A 25,502-nucleotide genomic window follows, 5' to 3' on the forward strand; every position below is an offset into this window, starting at 1 on the left:
GTTTAAAGAGAAACGCCGACAACGTAAACCTGGCGCAACACTTTTGAAAGAAATAGATTCGGGACCAGCCCATGATCATTGAGGCGGATTTCAGAAGAGAGACAGACGTTGGGCAAGTGTTTCAAATGATTTGACTTTTTTTTGCGATCCTGATAATCGTTTTATAGAGACCATTTAGTCCGTGTTAAGTAAAATGTAGCAATAATTTTGATAGTGACAGGAAAACGAAGCGTCGGACAAACAAGAAATTACACAGCCCTTACACACTGCTAATTGTTTTCATTTTCGAAGGCTGAAAGTTTCTGAATTGTTTGGTGATTGGTGTTGAATGTCGAATTCACACCTCTGTTACCTTTACTTGCAGCTTGATCTGCGTAATGATTTATGGAATAAGAATCCGGGCTTGGGCTGCCAAATAAAGTTTTAATATGATATCATAATTATGACAATCACGCCATGGATCACGCTAACTCGAATCCACTCTGAATTTATCTGTATGTGTGTCGATCTCGATTAGTTTTGTTATCCAATTAAACGCCGCCTTTAACGCACTTAGCCGACGTGTTCCCCTATTTCAACAAAATGTCAATTTATTTTCACGCGGCTGTCATTTATTTAGTAACTGTGATTTGTCGTTTTTTTAATTATTTTAATTTATTTATTGATCAATATAGTCTAATGTTTAGAATGTCAAAATACGTTCTATTTTTATTTTAATCACAGTCACTCAACTGGAGAGAGGGACTGTGTTTCAATTTTGAAAGTTTTTTTTTTTGTTTTACTCAGACGATCGATGAAATAAAACAGTGTAGTGACGTGCCTATTAACCTGCTAAATAACGAGACGATTCAGGCGTCGATTTTGTCCTGTGCTGGGGTCCAGCGAAACGGTGCCGGTGACGATCACGGTGACTAGCTACACCAGAACGGCCGTATTTTATTTATTTTTTTTTTGCATCTAACTCAACCCCATGCAACAAACTTGATACTATGTGTTCATTATGGTCCATTCTTCCTTGACGAACAAGTACATAAGTGACAATTTAGTCAAAAATGAGAAAACTGCACAAGAAATTTGCCTTATTTACACATATCGGCAATGCAAGCTACCCAGCCACTTCACTTTCTGTCGTCTCAAGGGGAATTTCTGTATGCAAATGAGAAGCTAATGAGGAGCCTCGTTTTAAAATACACAAAAATAAAGTTGCCGTAGACTGAGTTTAAAACACATTTTTTCACTTAAAAAAATAATTTATGCTTAGAAACATAAATATTATTAATTTTCAATGGATAATTTTAGGCGTAAAAATAGCAGCCATTTCACAGGCACTTTAAGTACGTATCATAATAATGATGCGTTAAGTCGGAACACAGGTTTCCATTTGTATTCATTTCATCCAACATGCATGATACATCATTTTCTTGCTATATATAAATATACTTATGCAATCTATAAATAAAATACGTACATTAGCAAAATTAATCAATTCAAATTCAGTTCTTTAAATTTAGTTTTTGCGTTCATACTATAGCGTGTCTTTACCATACTTAACACTACCTACCTTTAAGCTTAACTGGTTGTACTTTTAAAAAACAGTATGTTCACAAAAACTTCTTTTCACAATAATTTAACTATAATTTGTATTCGTAATGAACAGCTGGCTTCTAAATGCAGTATTTCTTCTATTATTCCAATGTGCATTGCAAAGGCGTTTGTCACTTCATTGAAACCTAACAATTCTATATCTTTGAAATATAACTCGGGTGATCAACATAACGACTTCTTGCAATGAATGGTTTGTCCATCAGAAAAGTTTTATTCATCTTGAGTCGCATAGCGTGCCAATGTGATAGGGCAGGTTCAACCAGCATGGTTGACAGTAACATGATCATTATGAAAAATGATACTGATTTATTCATTTTAATGTTCCAATCTGTTGATGAGACAGAATAATTGTTACTCAGCAAAATATATAAAGTCAACTATTACAATATGGAAAATTAGTTGGATTTTTTCATTAGTAATTTAGGTCATCAGTACTATATATAATATGTTATTAAGATGTTTCATACATAAAAATAAATGTATTAACACTTTTCTAGGTAAGGTTGTTTTTTATAACATATTATATTTGCACAGTCCTCAATGATCTGGTATTTTACTCTTCCTTAACCTAATGACTTTGTATTGGAAATGGGTGACTTAGTGAAGTTTGACGGAATAAAGCGTTGTTTAAATTTTGTAAAATGTGGACATATGTAAAAAGTGGATCTCTTACTCGATCTAAATTTGTAAAATATAAAATACGTCATCTATTATTATACCTACCTTTCTCAATTAACAACGAGTGCACTAAAACTCTGACAATCAGCATAGATTTTTTAATTGCTGGATTAATATTTACTGACAAGCAACAAATATTAAAATTATATTTTACAACACAGTTTCTTCATTTTTCAGTTTTGTAATAAGTGTATTGGGTAATTTAAAAGCTGTTTCCTCTAATTCTTGCTGGAATTGTAACAACATAATTAACTCCAATGAACTACATTCACGGTCGTTTTACCATAAAACATTTCTCATTATCTAAATACGATGATAATTTTTTTTATTCATAATTTTCAAGCAATATTTCTTATAAAATATTAGCTATTTTTGAGGAAGTCTCTAGAGACTTATTATATTATAAAACACATCATTGGCAAAATAAAAGGTAAAAACGACTCAAAAGTCCAACAACACACAATCTATTCTCACTCAGTATATGGCAGTTCATAGTTCATAGTTCAGCATTTATTAAAAAATGAAAACTTTTAATGGGCAGCTAAATAAGTCGGTTACTTGGAGAGGCTAAAAATCAATTCCGAAAATAAAACACGTGAGCTTGTCAAAATGAACCATTGTTACCACAATCCGTTGTTATAATACCGTTTATAAAGCTGGAAAATTCAGGTAGCACGTACAATGAAAAATGGTTGGCACTATGTTACGTAAAACTGTGGTGATAAAGTTTTGATCTGCCAAGTGTTATGTGAGACTGTACTGATATAAAGTTGTATTTTATATCTTTGTTATCTCTGCAGACTTTTAGAATGTGATTAAAACAAAGGATTCCATGTAGATGTTGGTTATGGAGCATTTCCAAGGTTGATCTGAAAAGTCATTTCCTTTCTCACCAGTCGAAGAAACGAAATTAAATTACAAAAAATAAAAAACACAATCGAGCAACTGTATCTTAATTTTTCAATACAATGAACGTGTATGAAAACACCGAAAATTTAACAGTAACAGTCTGAATATGAAATAACACAAAAAACACATACGTAATGTTATAGCAAAGAGTGCGCAAAAACTCGAACTTTACAACGATGTACAAAAATAATTTAATAAGTAATAAGTCGTACACACTTTGTATGATATACAAAATGGAAGGCCGCATTTTGCAATTCTTATAGTTATCTTTTCAATTGTTGTTTTATTTAAAGCCAGAAATTGACGATGCGATGGTATTTAGGATATTTTTAGTAACCAGTGGTTGTCGAAATACGTGGTTATTTGAAAATATAAAAATGACGAACTATTCATTTTCGAGGACAATTAGCTGTTTTCTCTGCGTTAGTAAATAGTTTGTGTTAAATGTTTATATATGTTAACGTGTGTAATGACACATGTTTGTCATGAAGCTAAATTACAAAGACTACGTGGCATATTTTAAAACCATATGAACAATTTGACGGTATTTCCTGCACCTTGAATATATTGTTTAAAATTGTGTCAACAAAAGCATTGACATTAACGTATTAGTTATTCCTATAAATAAGTAGTCTACCTACCTGTTCTGATAGAAACGCAACAACGCTCGCTTCGGATAACACGCGATGAAATATGTTTTACACGTTTATCTTATGGTAATGACGACATGATACGTCATGAATATTTATGAGATGTTTGGCTTGATGATTCAAAGGATTTAACATACGTTAAACGATAAAAATGTATTATATGGTTTCAATTTACTCAAGCAGTGAACTGCCATACATACGAATTGGTAAAATCTGACTGTCAAACATTTTAAAATCAAATAAAAATTAATAAAAAATAATGCTGATGAACATGACCAGCCTCTTTCACTGATAAATGCTCTTGTGCAAGGTTGCACAAACATGATCGTAAAATACCGGTTCCTTGTAACTATGTCTGACGTATAGTCATTTTAAAACTACATTTTGTTTCCGTTGTGATGCCGGCTTCCCGGAAGTGAGCAAGGTGTTTTTTTGTATATGGTGCGAACGATGACGGTCTACATTTTCTTATCATCGGCAATGAATGCCATATGCTGTGTACATCTTGATAATACAAGGGAATGTTGTTCAAATTTTCTTAATGAGAAATATCTGTTTATCATAATTTAAGTTTTGTACTTGTTTCAGGAAATAGCTGGCAAAAGTAAAGCCCGAATGATTCTGATCTGAATACATGTAGCGTTGAATAAATAATAACCACCTAATTTGCATAATTATTTACTTTTCGTCTATACATCGTTTTTTTTAATAATTAATCATCATAGAATAATGAAACTTATTTATTTTGACGTTGAAATCTATGCATAATAATTACCCATTTTTTGCAAAACCACATTATAGCATTTCAATAAGATTTGGTAAATAAGTGCCGATTTTGCACAATGACCACTTCATTGAAATTTGGTTCATAGATGCTTACGTCAACAAACGTGTTTAGTTTAATAAAACTAAAAAATATTGATTATCTAATTATTATTAGCCAATTTTCGTTTTCTTGAATTTGTAGTAGAGAAGATCTGAAATAAATCAGACTTAAAACCACAGATCAGTGGTATAAACTTCAATAATGTGGATCACATTGTTTTCACGTTGTCTAAAATAGCAGACAAATATAAGTTGCCAATATTCTTGTTTGAAAGATTGATTCATTTTTAATGTTTCCAATATTTTCAGCACACAGAAGTTCTTAGCTTTCTTTGATTGTTTATTTTTGTACATCTAATCTTTCAAATCAATGACAAAATTTTTGACATTAGTAATGATATCTACCAAGTTCAGTTGACATGACATGTATAACTGGTATATCAGCATAGAGGTGATACAATAGTCCATGGTCTTATATATTCCTACCAAGTGAGAAAGTTTGCAAGATTGGCTCTAGCACCGAATCCTGGAGACGGCCACATTTTAACATTTTCATAGGGGATGTTTGACTTCTGATAGAATCACACATGTATCCACTATCTAAATATAATATAAACCAAGCTAGTGTCAAATGCTGCATCAAAATCTAGAAGTACTAAAACACAAACATTTTAGTTGTACATAGTCATTACTATATCACGTTGATTAACGCATTCTCTGTACTATGAACATTTGTATATACTGACTGGATTTATTTTCTGGATTTATGCGACAGTACTTGAACGGAAAATGAATTGTGAGATATGATGGTAATTTTCTGCCATATGAACCACTTGTAAACTAATAAAACTACCTATTTTTGTTAATTCTCAAGAATGTTTTTTGAAAACAATTTGTTTGGTGACAATGTTTTAGAATTCTGAAAATAACCGTACCTCAACTCCTATCGCTGGTTTTTAAGATTTTCTTTATTAGTTTTTTTTTTGCAGCGACCTAGCTAAAGTTTCACAATAAGCAAATATATATCGATTTATTCCGTCCATTGAACTTTTTTCCAATAAAATTTATTTACCAACAGTTGGCTAATATTTTTTTTACATGCATATATCTGGTGATTATGCAAATATCTGATGATCATTATACAGTATATCATGTGTATGGTTATTATTTAATATCTGGATTTACAGCAAGCAAGATTGAAATAGCTTCACAATGCTATGTATATCAGTATAATATCCTGACAGTGTCTACATTGGTATATATATTATAGGCACATGTACATAATTTGTGGGCAGTTTTGCTAATGTTGGGTATAAAAAAAATTGTTTTCAAATATAATTTCTCACATTCTATTTGTCCTTGATTGCAGGTTAAGAGACAAATAGTTTTTTTAATATAACAATTACTAATAGTGTGTACCTATATACTGAACCTTGACTATGTTGTTAACTACAAGCAACTATAAATGTATTGAAAAGTGTATATCTGAGTTTCGACAAAAAGTTGTAGTAAAGTGTTGAGGTAAACGGTACGGGAAGACAACTGTTTGTTCAACCGCCTGGATATTGATAATTCCTTACAAATTCGTATTGTGCATCATTGATTGCTCTAGACATAACAGTTGACCATTGTTTGTGTTTACATGACATGTCACAAGCACAATAATATTCTACAAGTTATAGTGTGTCGAATTATTATGTTAATGTGTATTCCGCAGATATTACTATATAATGATATAAATCCAGCATAATAATAACCAGTAACTCTAACACATCAAATTCAATACATGTTTAAGTACGTGTCATAATAATGAGGTTTTAAGTCGGTACACAGATTTCTACGTTTATTTATTTCAGCAAACATGCATTATATCTCAACACTGTAAGGTATTGATTGAATAACCTGTAAACAGTTGAATTAAATACATAATCCAGAGTAAGCTAGAAGGTAGATAACAATCGGCTATTAGGTACTTCCTGTGTGAGCAAAAAAAATACTGAATTATTCAAAGTACATCACAATTTATCATATATGTTTTTCTTGCTGTATATAAATATACTCATGCAATCTATGAATATGATACATAAATCGAGCAAAATGAATCAATTCAAATTCAATTCTTTCAATTTAGTTGTGTTGTCTTTACCATATACTTAACGCTACCTGCCTTTAAGCTTGTACTTAAAACAGTATTTTCACAAACACTTGTTTTCACAATGATTTAACAATAATTTGTATTCGTAATGAACAACTGGTTTCTAAATTCATTGTTTTTTTATTATTCCAATATTATTTTGACAAAGCATTTGTTACATCATTGAAACCCAACAATTGTATATCTTTGAAATAGAACACAACAGTGATAACAGCAATATTAATCAAATATATTATTCTCATACTTACCATCGTGTAACAGGTGATCTATATAAAGATACTTAACAATAGTTTGTTTGCCGATACGAAAAGTTTCTTTTGTCATCCTGAGACCACTACTGTGATGTGATGGGGCAGGTGAAACAAGCGTGGTTGACAGTAACATAATCAATATGAAAAATGATACTGATTTTTGCATTCTAATGTTCCGATCTGTTGACGAGACAGAATAGTTGTTATCCAGAAAAGTCAAAAATTACAGTATGAAAAATATTTTTTGTTCATCAATAATTTAGGTCATCTGTTATACATACATTATGTTATTAAGATGTTTCATACATACAAATAAATGTATTAACACTTTTCTAGGTAAGGTTGTTTTTTATAACATATTATATTTGCACAGTCCTCATGATCTGGTAATTTACTCTTCCTTAACCTAATGACTTTGTATTGGAAATGGGTGGCTTAGTGAAGTTTGAGGGGATAAAGCGTTGTTTAAATTTTGTAAAATGTGGACATATGGCAAAAGTGGATCTCTTACTCAATCTAAATTTGTAAAATATAAAATACGTCATCCATTATTATACCCACCTTTCTCAATTAGCAACGAGTGCACCAAAACTCTGACAATCAGCATAGATTTTTTAATTGCTAGATTAATATTTACTGACAAGCACAAAATATTAAAATTATATTTTACAACACAGTTTCTTCATTTTTCAGTTTGGTAATAAGTGTATTGGGTAATTTAAAAGCTGTTTTTGCTAATTCTTGCTGGAATTGTAATAACATGATTATTTCCAATGAACTATATTCGCGGTCGTTTTACCATAAAACATTTCTCATCATTGAGGAGCCTACTCTATCTAAATACGATGATATTTGTTTTTATTCATAATTTTCAAGCAATATTGCTTTCAAAAATATTAGCTATTTTTGAGGAAGACTCTAGAGACTTATTATATTATAAAACACATCATTGGCAAAATAAAAGGTAAAAACGACTCAACAGTCCAACAACACACAATCTATTCTCACTCAGTATATGGCAGTTCATAGTTCAGCATTTATTAAAAAATGGAAACTGTTAATGGGCAGCTAAATAAGTCGGTTACTTGGAGAGGCTAAAAATCAATTCCGAAAATACACACGTGAGCTTGTCAAAATGAACCATTGTTACCACAATCCGTTGTTATAGTACCGTTTATAAACCCGGAAGATTCAGGTAGCACGTACAGTGAAAAATGGTTGGCACTATGTTACGTAAAACTGTGGTGATAATAGTTTTGATCTGTCATGTGTTATGTCAGACTGTACTGATATAAAGTTGTATCTCATATCTTTGTTATCTCTGCAGATTTGTAGAACGTGATTAAAACAAAGGATTCCATGTACTTGTTGGTTATGGAGCATTTCCAAGGTTGATCTGAAAAGTTCATTTCCTCTCTCACCAATCCACGAAGCAAAACTAAATTACAAAAAATACAAAAAACACAATCGAGCAACTGTACCTTAATGTGTTTGTTTTTATATTTTAAAATCATTTTTCAATACAATGGACGTGTATGAAAACACCGACATTTTAACAGTAACAGTCTGAATATGCAATAACACAAAAAAAAACACATACTTAATGTTATAGCAAAGAGTGCGCAAAAACTCGAAGTTTACAACGATGTACAAAAATAATTTAATAAGTAATAAGTCGTACACACCTTGTATGATGTACAAAATGGAAGGCCACATTTGCAATTCTTATAGTTATCATTTCAATTGTTGTTTTATTTAAAGCCAGAAATTGACGATGCGATGGTATTTAGGATATTTTTAGTAACCAGTGGTTTTTGAAATACGTTACCCTGACACGGGTTATTTGAAAATATAAAAATGACGAAATATTTATTTTCGAGGACAATTAGCTGTTTTCTCTGCGTTAGTAAATAATTTGTGTTAAATGTTTATATATGTTAACGTGTGTAATGACACACGTTTGTCATGAAGCTAAATTACAAAGACTACGTGGCATATTTTAAAACCATATGAACAATTTGACGGTATTTCCTGCACCTTATTAATCGGAATATATTGTTTAAAATTGTGTCAACAAAAGCAGTGATATTAATTAAATAAGTAGTCTACCTACCTGTTCTGATAAAAACGCAACAACGCTCGCTTCGTATAACATGCGATGAAATATGTTTTACACGTTTATCTTATGGTAATTAGATGACGACATGATATGTCATGAATATTTATGAGATGTTTTGCTTGATGATTCAAATGATTTCACATATGTTAAACGATAAATATGTATTATATGGTTTCAATTTATTCAAGCAGTGAACTGCCATATTAAGAATTGATAAAATCTGACTGTCAAATATTTTAAAATCAAATAAAAATTAATAAAAAATAATGCTAATGAACATGACCAGCCTCTTTCACTGACAAATGCACTTGTGCAAGGTTGCACAAACATGATCTTAAAATACCGTTTCCTTGTAACTATGTCTGACGTACATTCATTTTAAAACCACATTTTGTTTCCGTTGTGCTGCCGGCTCTCCGGAAGTGAGCAAGGTGGGTTTTTGTAAGTGGTGTAGTACAATTGTTGTAGGATTGTAAAACAACGGTTCGTTACAGACATGTGTGAACGACGACAATCTACATTTTCTTACCATCGGCAATGAATGCCATATGCTGTGTACATCTTGATAATACAAGGGAATGTTGTTCAAATTTTCTTAATGAGAAATATCTGTTTATCATAATTTAAGTTTTGTACTTGTTTCAGGAAATAGCTGGCAAAAGTGAAGCTCGAATGATTCTGATCTGAATAAATGTAGCGTTGAATAAAGTTGAGAGGAAAGCACGATATTCGAGTCGGCAAGTGAACCAAGCCATGACCACTCCAAAAGAAATTTAGCAACAAATCCAGAAGATCATTGAGTAGTTTGTGCGGAGTATAAAGAGGCACAAATCTATGCAACAGGTTGGGTACCACGATCTGATTGATTACTAATGTGCGCCCTTTATAGAACATGTTCGGTGCAAATTTCTTCCACCATTCAAGTTTAGCCTTGGTCTTGTCAAACATTTCTGACAATTTTTTCTCAAAGTAGGAGGAGTTGTTGCCAATAAAGGTGCAAAGCACCTTAAACCTTCGTTGTTCCAAGTAATATTTAGAGGTGGATCAGTTCGGTGCTTCCAGCAACCGCCACCCAGACCTTAAGACATATTATAGTTTACAACCATTTATTCAGTTTCGAAATAAGCTACTGGTTAAAAAGTAGCTTACGTCATCGGCATACGCCGTAATATGAATCTGTTCATCTCCATTTTAATTTGTTCAGAGTGGTTCGATGACTATTGTGTATAATTGGCCTGACAAAGAGCAGCCTTGCCTCATACCACAACCAAAACCACATACCTCAAGTGCTTTGAATAGATAATCATGGTATACTCTATCGAAGGTTTTTTTTTCCGATCCAGGGCAAGGACTGCAAGTGGTGTATTATTATAGTTGGAATATGGTATGATATCACGCATAAGATTAATATTGTCAAAAATTTGACTTATCTATGTGAATGATTCAGGAAGTGCAGACTTAAGTCTAAGTGACAGGGCTTTGGTGAGTATTTTGTAATCTGGGCATAATAAACTGACTGGTCGCCAGTTTTTGAGTAGATTGTTGTTGCCATTTTTTAGGAAGGAGTGTAATAATTACTCTGCGACAAGTCAGGGGAAGAAGATCATCCTTGATCGACGCAGTAAAAACATCAAAGAGATTAGTTTCCAAAACAGGCCAGAAACGTTTGTAAGATTCGCCACATGATAACAGTTTGGCGCTCTTAGACAGTTCATCAAGAGTTAACGGAACGTAAAAATTGTGCTTAACGTTATCAGGCAGCTGCGGGTGTTTTGAGAATCAAGTGAAACCAGATCTGGAAGAACAAGTTTGAGTAGAAAACTCTGACCAAACTCCTCATAACAGTTGGTGAGTGTGTAAGTAATCTGTCCGGTTTTTGCGGTTGTGACATTACTTTTCTTCTCTCTTTAAAACGTTCAACGCTAAAAAAGTACGAAGTGGGAGCATTACGCTCATTAAGTACACGGTGCCTGGCTCTAATCGCAGCACCTTTCGTTTCGATTTTAACAAATGCTTGTTTTTCACTCAGTTTTTTGTGTTGAGATGGATTGTTGTGAATATTCTGTTCAAGTTTACTTATTTCGTTATGAAGATAATGTTTGATGTTTCTGTAGTTATTACATAACTTTTATGTAAATTTTGCCGACGTCACACCATGTTTGCAGAGAGCTAAAATGCGACTTTTGTTTCCGCCATTGAAAACACAATATTCTTCGTCATGTAGGATGTTGCAGTTAATGGACCTGACGGGATTACGATGACTTATTTATGAGAGTGTCAAATTGAAGGACAAACAGGGGAGTGATCAGAAAATTGAAAGTATGGTTTTATAGAACAATGTTTTATTCTTGTGACCATTGATTACGTGCCCAAGTAAACTGGTTGTCTATTGGATTAAAATGGCCCCGTGAGTCAGTGAGTTTGAAACGCTTCGCGATATTGAGAAGCATGGCAGACGATTGAGTGTGCGGGTCGTGATTATTTGTTCTTTTCATATATGGATTCAAGATGCAGTTGAAATCCCCGCCATTATGACAGGATCGGAGTCAAGACTATTTAGCAAGCGCTATAGTGAGTTGAAAAAAATCCATTCGTTCCGCTCCAATTGTGAGTATATACACATTTATTAAATGAAAACTTGCCCCATCAATCTCAACATGTAGATTGAGCAGGTGACCAGGAACAACATCAGATATGTTATAGACAGTGACAGTACTATGAAGATGTAGCAAGATTACAACGCCCAAAGGGTGTGTGCTTTCATGAGAACATTATATTGGTGTGCGCCAAACCGCTTTCCAAGCAGACTCGTCAGAGTTAATTGTGTGTGTTTCTTGTAGAAAATAATAGTCGGATTTCAGGACATGAAACAATTCTCAGAATCTCCACGTATGTTCCACGTGACATATTGTACATTAGCCATGGCTATAAACAAAACGAAGGTGTGCAGTTGTAGACAATAACATTATCGAAGTTAACAAGTGCAGTACCTGCTGGTGATTTGTATTTTATAATCAGATCTTTCTCACTGATGTAGTTTATATTGTTATGAACAATAACATTATCGGTAAACATGACGCGTATGAATATGTATGAAACGTATGTGAAGACCATTGATGTTTTATATTTTATATTGAAGTCAATACAACTGATAAAAACCACAGCAGAGCTGCAGATAACATTAACAATATGTCTGAGCATGAAAACATGTATAACGTGCACTTGAAAAAAAAATCAACCGACATTATATATTTTGTAATAAAAATAGCATTTCAGTGTCACCATCGAACATGATGTAAATACAGTACATGTGAATAAAACCAACTGACGTTCGGATTATCACATTAAAATCACGCTAACCGTTGTATACCAGCAGAAAGTTGTAGACATGAATCGCAAGCACGCTAAGTACAGATACATATGTAACACGTATGGGAATGAAACCCACTGAAATTGTTATGTTATATTAAAATCACACTCACTTCTGGTTACCACTGCACAGTTGTAATCACGATTTGAATTTAAATCAAAATTTAAAATACTCTCACAGTAATAAAGCACAAATCATCAGCAATACGAGTACCACCTGTAACACAATTGCAGAACACATTACATGTGTTCATGGTGACAGGCAATGTATTAGCCATGGATTTGCACAAATTACATTTTCGATTTTCCTCCACTACTGGAAGGGCTCCCCGTCGTGTGTAGAATAATGCATCTTTTGCATTTTAATGTGTGTTTACAGTAGCTTTCGTGTTTTAAGTACATTCTTGTAATAACATGTGAGTCTTGATGTCATACGCTGGATGTGGTTAAGAGACCTGATGGGTAGCCTAATGTCTGAACAAAATTCTGTTGCAAATTCAACTATGCGCTTATTACTATATGACTTTTGAAGGAATGATGAGACGACATCCTGATCTACCAATTTTTCATCAATTCGGATAATTTTCAACGATAAAGACTTCACATCATCTTTATCAACAAGCTGACTACCAAGGTCACTGACCTTCCGGTCAAACACATCAAACGTTTTAGACACAACAGCGGCAAAGGAATGGATATGAATTCCGCATTCAGGAGCATTGGAGACAATAGAGGGTCGGGTTAGTACCGACTCCTCACCTGTATTCTGATCATTTATCATGTCTTGACAACCAGTATCCTTGACACAATTTCCAATGTGAACACATTGTAAATTACTTTGAGGAGATTCATTGTTATCATTAATATTATTAGTGTTAACAGTTTGTGTATCTGTGCACAATAATAGCTTTGATAGCTTCAGTGTCATCAGTGTTAATTTCATTAGTTTTGTTGTCATTTTTATTTTTAGCATTAATACTATGGTTTTGTTTATGGTTTTCATGAGTATCATTTTCACTTTGATTAGTTTTATCGATGACTGAAATATTGCCAACAACAATAGCATTTATGTCATCTTCGTTTGAGTCGGATTTACATTGAGTATTGTCATGATTAATGGCTTGGCTATTTACACTAATTTCATCTGCTGTTACAGGATTGATATTTGATTTAACATTGAGCCGACAGTTACATTGTATATGTCCCTTTTTAAAACATTTGTGACGGTTATTTCATCGGTAGACAAGTAGATTTTATACAGACGATTTGCATGTTTGACTAACATTACCTAGTTGCTGATTTCTGTATCAGTAATAGGCTTGTTTTCGGAATGATTTGACATGTTTGGAATCGGGGTCTTTGATGCCAAGTGGAATGTAACGAATGTTACCCACAACACGCCCAAATCGTGTTAACTCACTTTCTAGTAAGTTATTATTAATAGAAGGAGGGACTCCAGATAATACTATCTTAGTAAAAGGCTTCACAAGTGGCTCTACATACACAAACATGTCACCAATAGACAGACCGCTCGTACAAACCTTGTCCATGTCAGCAAGCGAAGTAAGAAAAACCATAACACTGCCACTAACACGCGAAGTAGCTAAAATATTATTCTCAATACACACACTTGCAACCGACTCGCAACGTACTCCATGGTTACGTGTGAGACCAGCAAAAGGGTTCCCATGCTGCACGGACCTGTGCAAAGTGGCGGCGGCCATCTCGCCAACTCGACAAGTTTGCCAACCCCAGAAAATAAAACAAGAAAAATCAGGCGGATTTACGCCGAAAGATCCCAAAAAGCAACGAAGAAGATCAGAAACAATATACAAAATATAGGAACCCAACAAATAATGAAAACTTAGCTTGAAAACAAGATGAAAATGCAGGATTTGAGGAGCTCGACGTAGGCACGTCTCAAGGAAACAACATACATATTTACAGACAGACAGACAGACAGACAGATAGACAGACAGACGGACAGACAGACAGACAGACAGACAGACAGACAGACTGATACGGAAGACACAAACTAGAATTTTCTGATAATATTTAGTTGCAATGTTTATCAATATTAATTGACACAAATTTATCCTCCCAGCCTTCACGCTATATCGGATATTTTTGTAGAACAAAGTACCATTCTGAGCAGCTTTATATGCGTTTAATTGGAGAACCTCTCCTCCGACTTTCAAATATAAAATGTACAAACTATAAAAGATGGAAATATGATTGGTGGTGATGTTTGTTGTATAATTCCACTAACCTCACTTAAATGCATTTCACTACTTATGCCAGGAAATAAAATATCTATTCTTTTTTTTTCATTTGTCCCAGTCGGATATTCTCTGAAAGATATAGTGAATACAATTTTTTGGACATGCCAGAACTGATTGTGATCATTGTTCTACAAAAATAACATGGTCTATATATTCACATTGATTGTTTTGTTAAATTTTGAGGGATTGATATAAGTGGAAGTTGTGTTTTTTTATCATTGTATTATTATGAATAAACAACATAAACAGTGTTACTAAATATTGGCAGTTACTGTATTTGAGAAATAATTGCCACTTTATTATCGAAATATTTGGTATTCTCGTACACAAAATCAGAAAGAACGTTTTTGCTGTTGGAGAATACTGTGACGATCATGTCTTCTGGGCGAAGTATGGTGTTACACCACTTACAACAGAGGGACTATGTACGTCTGACAAAGCACTATTGTAGTAGTATTGAGATAACAAATTGTAAACAACAGATATCAGTGTTCTAATTCATTCTCATTGACATCAATGCACAAACCTTACTCCTGAAGGCTTCTACCAGCCATCAGTGTCCACTGGCTGCTAACAGCCCGCGAGCAGTCGACCATATATATGGTATGATGAACATGAAAAATACACACAATTAACAATTAATTAACAATTGTCACAACATTGGTGTTTCACAATCCCTACATAAACAGTATTCATACAGTTTTATTCCCATTGACCAAACTGATGAGAGTTATCAAGAAAACATGCTGAAAGATTTTTTAGTATGCAAATTATCTAAATAAGCACACCTTTTTATCTACATCTAGAGTGCATCACAGAGTACCTAGGTACAAAATTACATGTTCTTCTGATATTTGCAAAACAAGATTTGACACAGCCACAGACATAAAACAATAGAACTGCACAAGATATGTTACATACTAAATTATGCTCATGTTATATTCATAGAGCAATTATAATATACCGCATTCAAAAATCCATGAATGTTACTGTTAAAAATTAATGTTTTATAACTTGACCAACAGCAACGTGTTTTGATTTAAAGATTAAAGGGAAACTGCACAGCGGAACGGAACACAGACATCACTGTATTATTCTATATATGGTACTAATTGATTCACAAGACCCCCAGTCTCCCATAAGAAAATGTTGTGAATTACACCCAGAATTTGTCTTCATGAATGCGCTTTTAAATATATGGTATGTTAGCTTTGAAATGCTTTTTAATTTAAGTTGCTTCATGGTTCATTTTCACTTGATTTGATATGCTAATACCACCAATTTCAAAAGTAAAGAAGTTAAACGACTTAATGGGCATTTCTTGGACAATACATCTTACAATATGTTAGAATTGTGCCAACTGTAACATCCTTCACGTGACGTCACATATTGTTATGTAATACATTTTTGTTGGGTTTGGGGTTCCGACAGTAAATTAAATTAAATTAAATTATATTATATTATATTATATTATATTATATTATATTATATTATATTATATTATATTATATTATATTATATTATATTATATTATATTATATTATATTATATTATATTATGCTTTTTGGTTCACGGGTAAAATAAAATAAAAGACGATCACGTAACAGTACAAAAACACCTTGGAACCCCGTAGGCAGGCCGGTGACACCGGTTCGCACTTAAGGGGGTACCAACCCCCCTGCCAAATTCCAAGGGAAAATCAAAACATTTAAAACACAGAACAAGTAACATAAAACATATATGCGCTGCTGTAAGTGTGTGCAATGATAGCCCACCAAGAGGACAAAACTCTTGGCTCCTGTGCGTGTGCTAAGTTTGTAAATACAATGATGTTCGTTTGTATCGATGTTTAACAACAAGACAAAGCAACTTCCTGCTTTAAATAGATCGTACCTGCCATGTTTACAGTAGAATGCGAAGTGTGTTATCCTCGATTTTACAAAGTGCATCCTCTACCGTCCACATAATCTCAAATTCAGGCAGTTGGTTCATGATCCGGAAACATTCATATTCTGTTTCAAGCCTCGACTTAATACTTTGAACAAAAATGTCCAGAGGCTCACTCGATCCTTTGTTTTGTCTTTTATTACGACGGCTGACATGAATTGCAACCTTAGCCATGCACGCTAAGAAACAAAATAAACCTTGTGCCTTGCTCGACATAAAGTGTTTTGAGCGATGGGGTGGTAAAATAGTGAACCACCAAATCGGAATGCGAAAATCTGGTTGAAGCAGTCGCGACGCGATGTTATTAAAATAATGGAGTAAGGCGCTATTTGATGGACAATCATAAAAAATGTGTTGAAGTGTGTCAACTTCATCACAAAAGGGACATTTATCTGAATTGTTCAAACGAGCTTTGAACAGAAATCTCCCCGTTGGAAAGGCACCATGGACAATACGCCACTGCAGATCCCCATATTTGTTAATGACTGGTGTTTCATAGCAATCCTTGAAGTTGGGTTTAGCACTTTCAGGCAGACTAAGGATGTCCCGCCAAACAGTGTCAAGTTTTTGTAAGTGTTGTGTTATTGACTGGACACGTATTAGATATTTATAGATTGCGCCTTTTTCAAACTTATATAGTGGCAAATTTAGTTCATCAGAAAAGTGCAGTTCAAAGCTATGATGTGAAAGAGGTTGATTACACTTCTTGAAGTAGGTGTTGATAGTATCTTTCCATTTGGTAGGAATAGAATCGTGAATGACCTTGATACTGAGATGGAGAATACGCTCGGAATGGATTTTAATTTTATCCGACATATCAGCGGCCTCCAACCAAGTTTTATTCGTTTCTGATACCAAATCACATACTTTGGTTATTCCCGCGTCAACAAAATGTCTGAGCGCAAAAGGCTCATTTCGTATGGGATGTATGATGAGTGGGTTGTTAAACAGTGGCTCATTAAGAATATCAGTTACGTTATTATCATTGAACTTACGCACTTTCTCTACAGATTTCCAACACTGGAGGAGCTCACAATAAAATAATGGCAATCTTTGTAAAGGTGCTTTGATAGTGGTGCATAGAAGTTGACTTGCATATGACATATTGCTCGCTTGCATAAAAAAGTAGTCTGTGAACTTAAAACAGGGGTGGTCATGGTTATTATATAGATATCTTTGAATATAGGAAAGTCGCATAGTACTTATGCGTGTTGGAAGATGTGTAACATTTTGTCCACCTCATTCCAAGGGGAGGTACAGTGTTGCAGCAGATACCCAATGTCGCCCTTGCCAAAAGAAGTCGAGCAGCATTTTCTGTACCTTCAGAACTACGTCCGATGGCGGCACAAGGCTATTAAAGCGATACATTAACTGCGATGAAATCAGATTATTAATAATAAGAGCGCGCGCTCTGTGAGACATACTGTGAACAAAGTGATTCCAGAAGTTGATCTTATTATTTACTTTTGCAACAAGTTCAGCCCAGTTCTGATTCGTATAAGTTAGATTATTCCCAAGATAAACAGCCAACAGTTTCAACCCCTCGCTGTTCCATTTGATACAATTAAATTTACTGAAACACACCATTGGAATTCCTTTCCTAGCACAATCAAAAATGAAGTGAACAGACACACATTCAAATCCAAATTAAAAAATGCTCTCCTAAGTCAGTGAAACGACAAAATGTCTACTATAATTTCATATATATATATGTAATTCTACTATAATTTCATATATATATATATATATATATATATATATATATATATATATATATATATATATATATATATATATATATATATATATATATATATATATATATTGTAAATTTATTGTTACAATTCTGATTTTGTATGATTATTTTTTTTCTCCAAGTAATTAACAAAAATGCTTCAATCGGTTTATTTTCTTTTATCTCTTTGTTAATTTCAGACTTTGAATCTATTTAATTATTTAAATATGCAACTATATACCTGTATATAACTTATTAATATTATTATTTACTGTTTATTTTGTTCATTCTGTATAAAGGGTCACGGACTAGACTAGTTCTAGGGAACTATTTTCGTGATCCTCACTATAAACAATTTATATAACTATCTAAAAAATATTTATATTTAAAATTCAAATTATACACTTATTTACTTAATTTTATTTACTCATTTGTTTATATACCACATTTATATGTATATTAGTATATGTATATATGTTTATAGTGAAATAAACGTCATTCATTTTTTCACTTTTGTTTAGTCATTATGTAACAACCTAATGTACGGACCATTTTCCTCAAGTTGCACTGCATGGAAGAGATTTGACACCATGGGGTAATTCGATTCTCACAAAACGCGTTTCGTTTTGGATACCCGGAAAATCTTTGTAATGTTTTCTGATAATGGCGCTACGAAGAATACAACCAAATTGTAGAAGCTTGTCTTCAAGCACCGCACATTGAAGAAAGATGGCACATTGAAGAAAGAAACGGTCACAAATGATCGGTTGAGTCCCCGAACTTCATAGCCAGATCCATCAATATCAATTCTTTGTTCCAATAATTAAACAAAATGTTCATTTTCACGTAATGTTACTTGCCACAGTCCATTTACGATCATACATGAAACAACAGAGTTAACGTCATTAGTTGCTTCGTGAACAGCCTTAATAATTTCCAATGCGCGTAATTGGTCATCCACGATAGTAACCGTATTATTCTTAGTCGGAATTGCCGTCGTCTTCATATTACCTACGATGAACTACGATGAATGCCACTAATGGCGTCCATATTGTCTTTGTTCTCAGCCTGAACAGAAACTCACTAAATAATAGAGATACTACACAGATATCCGGTAGATATAGTAGAAAAGAATCCAAGAAATAGTAAATGAGCAAAACACGGAGAGGATGGCAACACTGGATCAGATAAGGCCTGATATCAATTGTATTTTCAAAATGTGTAATTCAAAACCAAAAAAAAAAGTTATACCGACGGTTTTCTAAGTTGGTCTCCCATTCAAGTACTAGCCACGACCGATTGATCTTTACTTTTGTGATTCGTCGATCACCTGACCACTCACCTATGAGAATCATTTTAAATTTATTGAAATTAGAGACCATTTAATGTTTGACAATGTTTCATAATTCCACGTGCTTCGGGACAACTACGATATTTAAACGGAATTTTACGAAATATTTATTCACGGTTCCGAACATTTAACTCCAGGTCTCGGTAATGTAACACCATAGGTAACATTTCCATGTAAATCTGACAACTTTGCTCTAGCTTTTCAGAACTTTGTAAGCACTTTGTTTATCTTGTTACGCTTGGGCAGTGGTACAATCTGCGAACATATATGATTTTTTAGACTTTTGTATATATTTTTTTTCATTTAACTGCGGGGTTCTATATGAAATGACTTAGGGGGAAATGTACACGCATATCTACCAACTTTTCAATCGCTTTTCAAATTTTAAGCTGTTTTTTGTACCTTTTACGGCTGGCTCATATGACAGGCTGCTAACATCAAAACATAACATAGATTTTATTATAGATTTTTCGTACTTTATAACGGCAGGGTTCGATATAACAACAACTTAGGTCAAATAAACACACAAATCTACCAACTTTGCAATCGCTTTGCACAACTTTGCACGCTGTTTTATCAGCTTTAGAACAACTAAGTGCGGACTGTTTTTTTCATTACAATACAAGCATATTATAAAACTCTCTATGAACTTGAATATTTACAGTAATTTCCACAAATTTCTTTTTAAATGTTTGACATTAGAGTAGGAAATAATGCACAAAAATTGCGTAATTGTCTTTTCAATGTGTAAGGCAAAACAAAAATCAAATCTACCTCTGGTTTTTCCAGATTGTCTCCCATGCAAGTACTAACCACGACCGATTGATCTTTAAATTTGTGATCGGTCGACCACCTGACCACTCACCTATGAGAATCATTTGAATTTTATTGAAATTGGACAAAATTTAATGTTTTGCAATGTTTAAAAATTCCACGTGCTTCGGGAGCAACTACAATATTCAAACGGCATTTTACGAAATATTTATTCACTTTTCCGAACTTTTAAACTATAGGTTTCGATAATGTAACTGTGCACAAGCAGTTCACAACTTTGTAAGCACTTTGTTTATATTCTCTTACGCTTGGATAGTGGTACAATCTGGGAGATGTTTTAAAAGGCAATTAACATTGCATTAATAAAGATATGTACAGGAAGTAATTAAAAAACACTGTATGAAAGGAGCAAAAAAAACCTTGCTAGCCTTGTTTGCTAGCGATTCACATCGTATACATAACAATTACGAGAAAATGCAGTTCTGATATATTTATGTGTCGGCATATTCATCAGCATCATTCCTCTGCTAACATCAACTCCATTACGCATGTAGTCCGGGTGCTCTAGTACTTGTCCAACAACAGTGGATATGGCGTCGTTGATGCACCAAAGCACCAAATTTGTTATACTCATTTATCAACCTTTGCCTGATTCTGGTTTTAAAGTACTCCACTACATCAGTATGGAAGAGTTCATTCATCTTATTGAATCTAGTCACGTGTATAGCTGCTTTCATGGTGGTGATGCTAAAGCATAAGAGGCTGTGACTTGGAGTTGGTCGCTTATATGGTGGACCTAGTATGTACCAGAACAGTTGAACTTTGTCAATGTCAAGTAGTCTGTGGACGATAATTTTAAAAAAAGGTTGAAAAGTGGTGCCAATCTTGGGCCTCGATGAAAATGTGAGCCAGGTCATGGGTTTTTATGGCAAAAGAGACATGCATCGGTGTTATGTATTTTGGACTTAAGCAAAAAGCCACCCGTGGGGTATCCGCCATGCAGTAGGCGCCATTGTAGGTCACCGTCTTTCTTAGTGATCGGAGCTAGATAGCAGTCCTTGAAATTGGGGATGTCTTCATGATTGAAAGATAAGATGTTCCTCCATACAGTATCATAGCGGCTTGCATATTTCCTGAATTTTTGCTTTGCTATGATAAATTTGTATATTTCTCCCTTCTCGAATTTGTATAGTGGACAGTTTAGAAGAATATCTTCATCCTTCATCGATATACGTAAGTTCAAGTGAGTACTTTAGATCAAGTGGTGTGATATCACTCTCAATGTCGTGTCTATTTAAAATAGTTTTCCATTTTGCCGGTATGGCTCTATGTACAACGTTGAGGGCGGTTGCCAGCAGTCTTTTTGAATAACTCGGCACGGATCCATGTAATGCTGCAGCATTCAGCCATTTACCATTTTCCAACAAATCATATAAAGTAATTCCGCTGGAATCCAGTGGCGTCCCTGCCAAAAGAACTCAAGAAAAAGAGTCTGCAAGGAGTCGACCATATGTTTCGGCGGACCTCAGACTAGTATTAGTCATATTAGTATTCTAATAGTCACTATTCCAATCGATACCCAGAGGTGTGTCAGTTCTATCTCGCCACTTCACAACCCATAATCTTTGCGACTTTGTGTAGTTCACACGCGAGTTGCTGGCGCCTTCATAAATTCGCAGCCATTTCTCAAGTTTAGAAAAGTCGCACTGCTGGGTAAGAAAGAAGCTGATATCATCAGCATAGGCGGTGAGATTCACGTGTTTTCCACCAGAGTCATTTACTTCAACACCATGTATATCGCTCTTGGTTCTTATATAATGCAGAAGTGGTACAATAGCAATAGTATGAAGTACAAGACTCTGTGTGCCAGTATATATCAGTTTCATGTATTTTAAAAATGTATTCCCAAAACCGAATGCTTCAAGTGTTTTAAAAAGATATCAATGATTCACTCAATCAAAGGCTTTCTCGTGATCCAGTCGCGCACTAAATTTATGTTGTGCCTACCAGGTATGGAGTAGTTTTGATTATCATGAATAATGTTACCAATTGCGGATCTTAGCCTGATTGAGAGTGATTTCGTTAAAATGTTGTAGTTCGCACATAGAAGACTCATCGGTCTCCAATTTTTCAATAAGCAGTTGTTGCCCTTCTTATGTAGAAGCGTAATCACTGCACGCCGACATGACAGAGAGCTGACCGTCCTCAAGAGAGGCAGAGGTAACTTGGTGGAGATCAGGACCCTGAAGATACCAGAAGTGCCTGTAAAACTCAACAGGTAAACCATCAATGCCTGGAGAACTACCTTTAGACAACAATTTAACGGTCACAGAAAGCTCATCAAACGACAAATGTGCATCGCAATCCTCTTTCAAGGCGACTTCAAGTTGAGGGAGATCTTCTAAAATGATATTTTGAAACTCAACTGACACCGGATCAGAGGAGAAGAGATCGGTATAAAATTATTTAGTTAACAGGCGTATTTCGGCCTGGGAGTCAGTGGTTGTACCGTCTGGCTTTTGTAGTTGGGTCATAATCCTTTTGCTCCCATTGTGTTTTTCGTTCAGGATTTTGTGGCGAGCCCTTATAGCTGCCCCTTTGCATTCATTTATCATTAAATCATCAAGTAGCGTCTTTTTTTCATTAAGTTGTGCAGCGACTAAGATACTTGGTTCATGTACTTGTTCTAGTTCATTGACTTCTTTACAGAGTGTGTGCTTGGTTTGTTTGTAACTATGAGTGAGCTTAGCACTACATTGTTTAGTTAGCTCTTTTATTTTATGTTTACCGACATCCCACTACATTTGCACATTTGAGTCAAAACGTGTTTTTGTATACGCCATGACAACCAGTAATCATTAAGTATTTGACAGTATTCGTCGTCCTGTAGCAGGTTTAAATTAAAGCACCATATCAGGTTATGGTTGCTGATCTGCTTAAACGACAAACGAAGCTTGATAAGGCAATGGTCGGAAAAATCGTGATGAGGCTGAATAGATGCAACTTTAATTCTGGCAGCAAGAGATTTAGATAAAAAGAAAGTGTCAATACGGGATTTACTTTGATTTCTTGACCATGTGTATTCCCGTGATGTGGTATTGAAATAATGCCATGAGTCAATAAGTTTGTAGCGCCTTTCAGTGTTTGATAACAAATTAGCGGATGGAGGATGTGGTTCGGGGCTGTCTAATCGGTCTATAACAGGGTTTGCAGAGCAATTATAGTCTCCTCCTATGATGACTGGATCTTGATTTAGACCATTTAGAAATTGTTTAAAACCTTAAAAAAGCAAGCCGTTCCACACCATCGGTCGTGGAAGTGTTTTGCTATTCTGGGTGATATTCTCGGTATCCTGATTTTGTCTTTATTTTCGAGTTCTGTGTTCTTACGGTAGTGCGTCAATGATCTGACTAAAAGTCTGTGGTCAGGACAGAACAAGGTTGCATGATCAATAAGTTTCTGGAATTGAACGAATCGCTAAGTAAAGTAGCAAGTGATTCGTGGGAAAGTAGATTTTTTCTTTTTCATTAAAACAGTTCTCCATAAAACCTGAGACAAGTCAGATATGTCAGAGGCGATAGACGCAACCTATTCCCTGTCGTCTGATGGGTTTCCGACCTGCCGATCAAAGACATCAAAAGCCCGAAAAACACTCTGTGTGTCTCCAGGGCCGGGAAAAAGAGGAGGATCAGGCCCGTCCGTGGGTAAGGGGAGTGAGGGAGGGGTTCGTACCCTCTCCTCAACAGCAGGGGTTTCAGGTACCTTATTATCATTTGACATTGACGGACTACAAATAACGTCTTCAATACCTGTTATGTTAGCGCTGCTGACGTTAGGTTTAACAGTCGAATAGTTATTTTGAGTGAGCTCATTTCCATTTATATTGTTTATACACGTGTTTTGTTGATATGCATTTGCTTTGGCTTGACTTGTGGTTTTTGTTTTTTGTTTGATAATCAGTTGATTTATTTTGTTTTGCATAGTTTACAATAGTGTCGGCAGTATTATCTATGTATCGTGATCGGGTTTATTTTGGTTTGGTGTGATTGTGCTCGTTATGGTGCGATCAGTGGTTGGTTGCATATCGTTTTCATTGAGTTTGTTATTGTTTTCACTCACGACTGGTGTTAATGGTTCGTGTGCGTCGCTTTCATCAATTTCCATATCAATTGTATCAACTTTTTTATGACTATTTTGATCCTTTTGGTCGATGTCAATATAAGTTTTGTTTGTGTTTGTACCAGTTTCAGAGTCTGTATGCAAGATAGTTTCACCGTATTTACGTCACGAACAGTGATGTTTTGGTGACCAGCTGATGATTTATATGGATGCGGCATATTCATTTTCTTGGATTTTTCTCTGCTATTGCGTTGAATATGCCCCTTTTTATGATATTTGTTGCGGGTAATTTCATCAGTTGAAAGATAAATTCTGTATGGTTGCTCTTCGTGTGTAACTATAATGACGCCTTCTAATTTGTCCACACAGATCATATAGACCTGTCTTCTGAAAGACTTGACGTGTCTTAGATCTGTTTTTTTACACGCCAGCGGTATTATCCGTAGAGTACTCACAACACGCCAACAACGCTTTAATGCTTCCTCAAGGACTGCATTGGATATGAATGGTGGTACACCGGATAATACAAATTTAGTAGCTGGTTTCACCAGCGGTTCAACGTACATAAAGGTGTCACCCAAAGTACTGACACCGATCGTACATACCTCTTCTACCGATTTCAGAGAATTGTCGCGGGTCTGAAAAGAGCCACGTACTAAACTAGAGATAATAAGGCGACAAAACGCCTGACGTACAAATAAATGCAACCAGAGGAAGCAGAAAATACGAATAA

General features: G+C 34.6%; 1 long non-coding RNA gene across 1 annotated transcript; it reads right to left on the bottom strand.

The window, feature by feature from the left end:
- Positions 1 to 6,482: 6,482 nt before the first annotated feature.
- LOC146730248 (uncharacterized) lies at positions 6,483 to 9,274 on the bottom strand. Its single transcript, XR_014927428.1, has 3 exons — positions 9,187 to 9,274; positions 7,071 to 7,253; positions 6,483 to 6,643 (listed from the first exon to the last, which is right to left on the bottom strand). It is a non-coding gene; the product is annotated as an uncharacterized LOC146730248 (long non-coding RNA).
- Positions 9,275 to 25,502: the final 16,228 nt, after the last annotated feature.

The sequence above is a fragment of the Saccoglossus kowalevskii genome, chromosome 19 (assembly GCF_978046115.1).
Source record: "Saccoglossus kowalevskii chromosome 19, keSacKowa6.1, whole genome shotgun sequence".
NCBI lineage: Eukaryota > Metazoa > Hemichordata > Enteropneusta > Harrimaniidae > Saccoglossus > Saccoglossus kowalevskii.